This window comes from Miniopterus schreibersii, assembly GCF_964146895.1.
Source record: "Miniopterus schreibersii genome assembly, chromosome: 21".
Lineage (NCBI taxonomy): Eukaryota > Metazoa > Chordata > Mammalia > Chiroptera > Miniopteridae > Miniopterus > Miniopterus schreibersii.
Window position 1 is genome coordinate 18,089,665 of NC_138123.1, and position 7,749 is coordinate 18,097,413.

At 46.7% G+C, this 7,749-nt stretch overlaps 1 pseudogene across 1 annotated transcript; it reads right to left on the bottom strand.

Annotated features, from left to right (window-relative positions):
- Window positions 1-278: 278 nt before the first annotated feature.
- LOC308550311 (elongation factor 1-alpha 1 pseudogene) lies at window positions 279-7,749 on the bottom strand (annotated as a pseudogene). The gene is made up of 2 exons: window positions 7,733-7,749; window positions 279-2,029 (listed from the first exon to the last, which is right to left on the bottom strand). The product of its transcript is annotated as an elongation factor 1-alpha 1 pseudogene (transcript).

Consider the following 7,749-nt stretch of genomic DNA (forward strand, 5'->3'; position numbering starts at 1 on the left):
CTCTGTACACTGCTGGGAATCGAGAAGACACCGCCTCGGTGCTGAGGGATCTGGTGGGAGCAGCAGGACACACACGTTTACCCTGTCACCTGCACCCTGTCCTAGAAATCTTTCCTAGGTCACACTGGAGCGAAATGTGCAAGCTCAGCCCCTTACACATGCAGAGCAAGGATCAGAAACCCGATGCCCATCCACAGACACAGAAAGCCGGTCAGCAGGAGAGGAGTCAGGACGCACACTCTGGCCACAGAGGGGCTGAGCCTTGGGCATGTTTTGTTTTTTCTTTCTCATTAAACTTTGTTTTAATGGGTCTCAAAATTCTGTGACAGATTTTTGGTCAAGTTGTTTCCATTAAAAAGTACTGATTTTAAAAACTAATAACTTAAAAACCGCCACACACACACAAAAAACAAATGGTCCACAAAACATTCTCCTTTCCTTCTGAAGGTTTTACGATGCATTGTAATCATTAACCAGTCTTTTACTATTAAACTTAAATGGCCAATTGAGACAAACAGTTCTGAGACTGTTCTCCCACCACTGATTAAGACTGGGGTGGCAGGTATTGGGAATAATATTCATTTAGCCTCTGAGCTTTCTGGGCAGACTTGGTGACTTTGCCAGCTCCAGCTGTCTTCTTGTCCACTGCTTTGATGACACCAACAGCAACTGTCTGTCTCATGTCACGAACAGCAGAACGGCCCAGAGGAGGGTAGTCAGAGAAGCTCTCAACACACATGGGCTTGCCAGGCACCATATCAACGATGGCAGCATCACCAGATTTCAAAAACTTAGGGCCACCTTCCAGCTTTTTCCTAGAGCGACGATCAGTCTTCTCCTCCAGCTCAGCACATTTGCAAGCAGTATGAGCTGCGTGACAACCCAGCACAGGTGCATACCCAGCACTGATGTGGCCTGGATGGCTCAGGATAATCCTGAGCTGTGAAGCCAGCTGCTTCCATTGGTGGGTCATTTTCGCTGTCACCAGCCACATTGCCACGACGAACATCTTTGACAGACACATTCTTGACATTGAAGCCCACATTGTCCCCAGGAAGAGCTTCACTCAAAGCTCCATGGTGCATTTCAACAGACTTTACTTCAGTTGTAACATTGACTGGAGCAAAGGTGACCACCATGCCGGGCTTGAGAACACCAGTCCCCACTCGGCCCACAGGGACAGTACCAATACCACCAATTTTGTAGACATCCCGGAGGGGTAGACTCAGGGGCTTGTGAGTTGGACGAGTTGGTGGTAAGATGCAATCCGAAGCTTCAAGCAGCATGGTTCCACTGGCATTGCCATCTTTACGATGACTTTCCATCCCTTGACCCAAGGCATATTAGCACTTGGCTCAAGCATGTTGTCACCATTCCAACCAGAAATTGGCACAAATGCTGCTGTGTCAGGGTTGTAGCCAATTTTCTTGCTGACTTCTTTAATAATTTCCTCATATCTCTTCTGGCTGTAGGGTGGCTCAGTGGAATCTATTTTGTTAACACCAACAATCAGTTGTTTCACACCCAGTGTGTAAGCCAGAGGGCATGTTCATGGGTCTGCCCATTCTTGGAGATACCTGCTTCAAATTCACCAACACCAGCAGCAACAATCAGGACAGCACAGTCAGCCTGAGATGTGCCTGTAATCATGTTTTTGATGAAGTCTCTGTGTCCCGGGGCATCAATGATGGTCACATAATACTTGCTGGTCTCGAATTTCCACAGGGAGATATCAATGGTGATACCACACTCACGTTCAGCTTTCAGTTTATCCAAGACCCAGGCAGACTTGAAGGAGCCCTTCCCCATCTCAGCTGCCTCCTTCTCAAATTTTTCAATGGTTCTTTTGTCGATCCCACCACATTTGTAGATCAGATGGCCAGTAGTAGTAGACTTGCCGGAATCTACGTGTCCAATGACGACAATGTTGATACGAGTCTTTTCCTTTCCCTTTTTGGGTTTGTTAGTGGTGGTTTTGAAGACACCTGTGTTTTGGCGGCAAACCCATTGCGAAAAAGCTGGGCATGTTCTTTACCCACAAAAAATCAAGCAGGTGTTGGAAAGCCCGGCTTGTACTGCATTTTATGTAACGTGCAAAGAGGAAAAGGAATACATGCACACGTGTTCCATTCCAAAAAGTATCATAACAAGGATAAAAGAAAATCTAACAGAAACGGTTCCCTACAGGAGAGGCAGAAAGTGAGCAGAAACAGAAACGGGAGCCAGATCTCTCTGAATGTACCTCTGTGCCAACTATTTCAACTTGAGAAACACATGGCTGTTTTACCTAATTAAAACACAATGGAGCCCTGGCTGGTGTTGCTCAGTGGTTAGAGCGCCAGCCTGTGGACCAAAGGGTTGTGGGTTCAATTCCTGCTCAAGGGCATGTACCTGGGTTGCAGGTTTGACTGGGGAGTGTGCGACGTGTGGGAGGCAACCAATGGCTGTGTCTCTCTCACATCGATGTTTCTTTCCCCTTCCCTCTCTTCCACTCTCTCTAAAAATCAATGGAAAAATATCCTCAGGTGAGAATTAACAAAAAAGGTAAAAGGAATGCTTTTATCTTCCGCTAAGAAGTGGATGGTCAGTAACCAGCATGGCTGTGAGGAAAATTAAGCTTTCAAGTGGCACGTGACCCACATTAACTATTATCCTCATTTCTGTTGAAGGGGAAGGGGAGGGGAGCTAAGCAAGGAACGAGGACCGCCTGGTAGGGTGGGAGGTGGGTCTCAGCACTACCACATTTAGAGACAGCGACTCACAGCCCTGGCCCAGCGGCTCAGCAGGGAGGAAGGGCTGGTGAGCAGCCTGCTCGGGGCTAGGCCGGTGTAACAGTTTGAAAACACATAACTTTGCCCATCAAGTGGTGGAGTCTACTTCCCACTCCTGAACCTGGCTGGCCCGTGGCTCAGTCTGAGCAACAGCAGCATGTGGAGAAAGTGAGGGTCCCTGAGGCCTGGAGCTCCCTCAGACCACCCGAGACCACCACGAAGGCGGCCAGCGCAGCCAGCTGGAGGGCAAGGCCACTGGGGCAGGAATGTGGCACAGCCCATGGCCAGCACTGACCTGTCACGTGAGGCAGTGGCCTGACAGCTGAGTGGTCCTATCGGGTCATCCCCTTTTACTTAGTGGGCAAGTCACTTAGCTACCGGCTGCTGCCTCAGTTTTCTAACATGTAAAATAACAACAGCAAAACTCATAAGGTTCGTGTGAAGGTTAAATAAGATAGTATATATATAAAAATTTGGCCCGGCTGGCATGGCTCAGTGGTTGAGTGTCGACCTATGAAACAGGAGGTCATGGTTCAATTCCTGGTCAGGGCACATGCCCAGGTTGTGGGCTCCATCCCCAGTCAGGGGCATGCAGGAGGCAGCCAATCAATGGCTCTCTCATCATTAATGTTTCTATCTCTCTCTCCCTTTCCCCTCCTCTCTCTAAAATTTATAAAATATATATTTTTAAAAATGGATGAAAGACTTGAATGAACATTATAGAAGACATATCAGAGGCTAAAAAAAACACATGAAAACTGCACAACACCATTAGTCACTAGGGAAATGTAAATCAAAACCACAGTGAGGTATGACTATATACTCTCTAGGATGTCTGTAATCACAAAGACAAACAATAAGTGTTGGCAAGAGTATGGAGAGCCCTAGTCAGTTTGGCTCAGGGGTCACAGCGTCGGCCTGCAGACTGAAGGGTCCTGGGTTTGATTCTGGCCAAGGGCATGTACCTTGGTTGCAGGCTCGATCCAGCCCTCGTCAGGGTGCATACAGGAGGCAACCGATTGATGTGTCTCTCTCATGGATGTTTCTCTCTCTCTTCCACTCTCTCTGAAAAGCAACGGAAAAAATATCCTCTGGAGAGGAAAAAAGAAGCATGTGGAGACGCTGGAGCCCTTATACTTTGCTAGTGGGAACATGAATGATACAGCCACTTTGGGAAATAACTTGGCAGTGTTGCAAAAGGTTAAACAGAAGCTGACCCCACGAGTCAGCAATTCTACTTCCTCTCCCTTCCTCTCTGATATCAATAAAAATATATTTAAAAAAAAAATGGAATCCGGTCCAGCCAGCCAGCGTGGCTCAGTGGTTGAGCGTCGACCTATGATCCCTGTGTAACTGGGGTGGGAGCAGAGGGCAGAGAGGAACAGTGAGGCAGAAAGGATCACACAGACTTATTTCAACAAATATTTATTGTGTACTCTGTTCTATGTGCCTAAGAACAAACCAGAGGCAGAGCCCTACAATTGTAAAACTCACATTAAAGGGAGACACGGGAAATAATAATGAACATGACAAACAAGCGAAATACACAGTATGCATGGAGACGATACCTGAGGTTAATATAAAGGATGGGATGGCTCAAGGAGGAGGGGTTAGGGTTAGCACCAGGGGCAGCACCAGGCATGTGCCACAGCGGAGCTGGGGATGTAGTTCCGCGGAGTTCAGGGGGCCCTCCTGCCAGGGCTGCACAGAAAAATGTCTGGAGATGGCAATGGAAAGGTGAAAGTAAAAATCAGAAGTGTGCCCTGGCCAGTGCTGCTCAGTGGTTAGAGCATCGACCCTCCCACCAAAGGGTCATGGTTCGACTCCCAGTCAAGGGCATGTACTTGGGTGGCAGGTTTGATCCCAAGCCTGGGAGGCAACCAATCGATATTTCTCTCACATCGATGTTTCTCTCTCTCTCTCTCCCTCCCTCCTTCCCACTTTCTATAAAATCAATGGAAAAATATTGTCCAGTGAGGATAAACAAAAAACAAACAAAAATCAGAAGCAACACTCACTGTTTCATTTCATTATTCTGCACAATATAGACATTTTCATTGTAAAGATGAAATTGCAATTAAGGCATTTGCCTTCCCCAAGTGAGTAACAGTAACTACTAAAAGTGGTGGTTATGGACCAGCAGTGCCTGGCATGTACTAAGCGCTCTAAAACATCTGCCATTATTTCTATTATTAATATTATGGTGTCATAGGGATTGTTTATTAAATTCCACAAGCTACCGAGAAAGCTATACAAAATGTAATCAAGAAGAGATCTAGCCCGGCCAGCGTGGCTCAGTTGCTTGAGCATCGACCTAGGATCCAGCAAATCGAGGTTCGATTCCCGGTTAGGGCACGTGCCCGGGCTGCGGGCTCAATCTCCAGCAGGGGGTGTGCAGGAGGCAGCCGATCAGTGAGTCTCATCATTGATGTTTCTCTCTCTCCCTCTCTCTGAAATAAGTAAAAATACATATTTTTAAAAAAGAAGAGATCTAGCCCTAGGCCCTGGTTGGTCTTCTCAGTGGTTAGAGTGTTGGCCTGAGGACTGAAAGGTCTTGGGTTAAGTTCCGGCCAAGGGCACATACTTCGGTTGCAGGCTCGGGCTCAGCTGTTGGGGCACGTGTGGGAGGCAACCAATCTATGTGTCTCTCTCACATCAATGTTTCTCTCTCTCTCTCCCTTCCACTCCCTCTGAAAGCAATGGAAACAATTTCCTCTGGTGAGAATAAAAAAAAAAGATCTGCCTCCTTCTCTTGGAGGAATAATACATGCGGTGTTTCTCACCCTCTTGGCATGGACTCGAAGACTGCAGCTCTCTCTTTTCCAGAAATACCTTTATAGCCCTTCTTTAAATTGTCTAAAGTACTCTTCGTTAGGACACCAATTCCCACAGTGTAGACAAAGGGGTCACCTATCAATAACAGTTACTGTGAAGGTTAAACAAGTTAACTCAGGAGGCCTAGGCCGCCCAAACTGCGAACACCTCAACGGTCTTCAGGACTGGCTTTTGACTGGCTCCCAAGAGAGAACCTGAGCCCATGGAATATTCTGCAGAGAAGAGGGTTTGTGTGTGGTGTTTTTTTTAGTTAATTCTCACCTGAGGTTTTCATTGATTTTTAGAGAGTGGAAGCAAGGGAGGGAGGGGAGAGAGAAACATCGATGTAAGAGAGACACATCCATTGGTTGCCTCCCCGACACACCCAACCAGGGCGGGGGATCAAACCTGCAACCCAGGTAGGTACCCTTGACCAGGAATCGAACCCACGACCCTACGATGGGCAGGCTGATGCTCTAACCACTGAGCACCACTGGCCAGGGCGAGAAGAGGGTTTTGTATGCTAGAGGCTTTGGGCCATACCCCAGACCATGTACGCTAACAATGTGACATGGTACATGCCCGTTTTCGAACGCCGGAGGTCTTGGTTTGATCTCTGTGGGGCTGGAGACTGAGTTGCTAAGGTGAGGCTCCTATCACTGCACATCCATGTGATTCACCCAACAGAAACCCTGGACACCAAGGGTCAGGTGAGCTTCCCTGGTTTGAGACACTTTGCATGTGCTGTCACACACTGTCACTGGGCGAATTAAGGGCACTCTCATGCAGCTCCACTAGAAAGGGACATTTGAAAGTTTGTGGCTGGTTTCTCCTGGGCCTCACCCTAGGCATCTTTTCCCTTTGCTCATTTTTAACTGTATCCTTTCACTGTGATAAACCGTAACAGTGAGGAAAGCAGCTTTTTGTAAGTTTTGTGAATCCCTCTAGAGAATTCTCGAGCCAAGGGTGGTCTTGGGGACCCATGACTGAATATAAAAGTGCTTACAACAGCACCTAGCCATCCAGTGAGTCTTTTATAGGAGGTTTTTATTACCAAGTGCTGAGAAGACATTTAAAAGACTGTCCTGGTCGCCAGTGTGGTTCAGTGGGTAGAGCATTGGCCTGCATACCAAAGGGTTGTGAGTTTGATTCCCAGTCAAGGGCAGGTACCTGGGTTGCAGGTTCCATCCCCGTTGTGTGCAGGAGGAACCAACTGACACACGGATGTCTCTCTCTCTCTCTCTCTCTTCGGCCCCCTCTTTCCCCTCCTTCCACTCTCTAAAAATCAGTAGAGAAAATGTCCTTGCATGAGGATTAACAAAATATATAAAACACTTAAGGTGTGGCTCAGCTGGCTGAGCATCATCCCACGCACCAAAAGGTTGCTGGTTCCATTCCTGGTCAGGGCACATGCAGGAGGCAGCTGATAGATGCTTCTCCCTTTCGCTTCTCCTTCCCTCTCCCTCTCTCTCTCAAATCAATAAAAACATTAAATAATAAATAAATAAAAGACTGCTATTATATGTGCCCATCTGATCTCTGTTTTCACAGTAGGCTGGGTTGAGATGACTAAACAAGAGCATCTTTCATCTCGAGCCTGAGGCACACTGGGCTTCATGGCAACTCTTCAGTCAGTCAGTCTCTAGGGTATTCTGCTCTAGCCAGTGAGCAATACTGAGAAAATGGATGTTTAATTAACACAAACGAGTTGACAATAATCAGACTGGAAATGTAAAATACACCACAGAGATCTCATGATATAATGCCTTCCTTTATGTTCAGAAGGAATGCATTTAGAAATTCCTCAGCTGATCTCTTCCAACTGGCAGCTTGACTGAGATCAGAATGAATGAATTTTTCATAAACTTTTTAAAATCAACTGATAATTATAAAGTTATATTAATAAAAAGATCTATAAAAATACATGTATTTTGAGTATGTACATATATACCTACATATAAAACTGACTTACTCTTATATTGTCTTTTCTACTTTGTGACTGTTGACATCCAAGAAATGATGACATCTAGAAGACAAAGTGCAATTTTCCATCAGTCGTGTCATCTAGCTCAGCAGACTGGTATCACTGCCCTCCACATCCCAGAACACCCTACACTCAGCTATACTCAGGAGTGCACCTCCCTCACTGTATCACCTCTGCCAT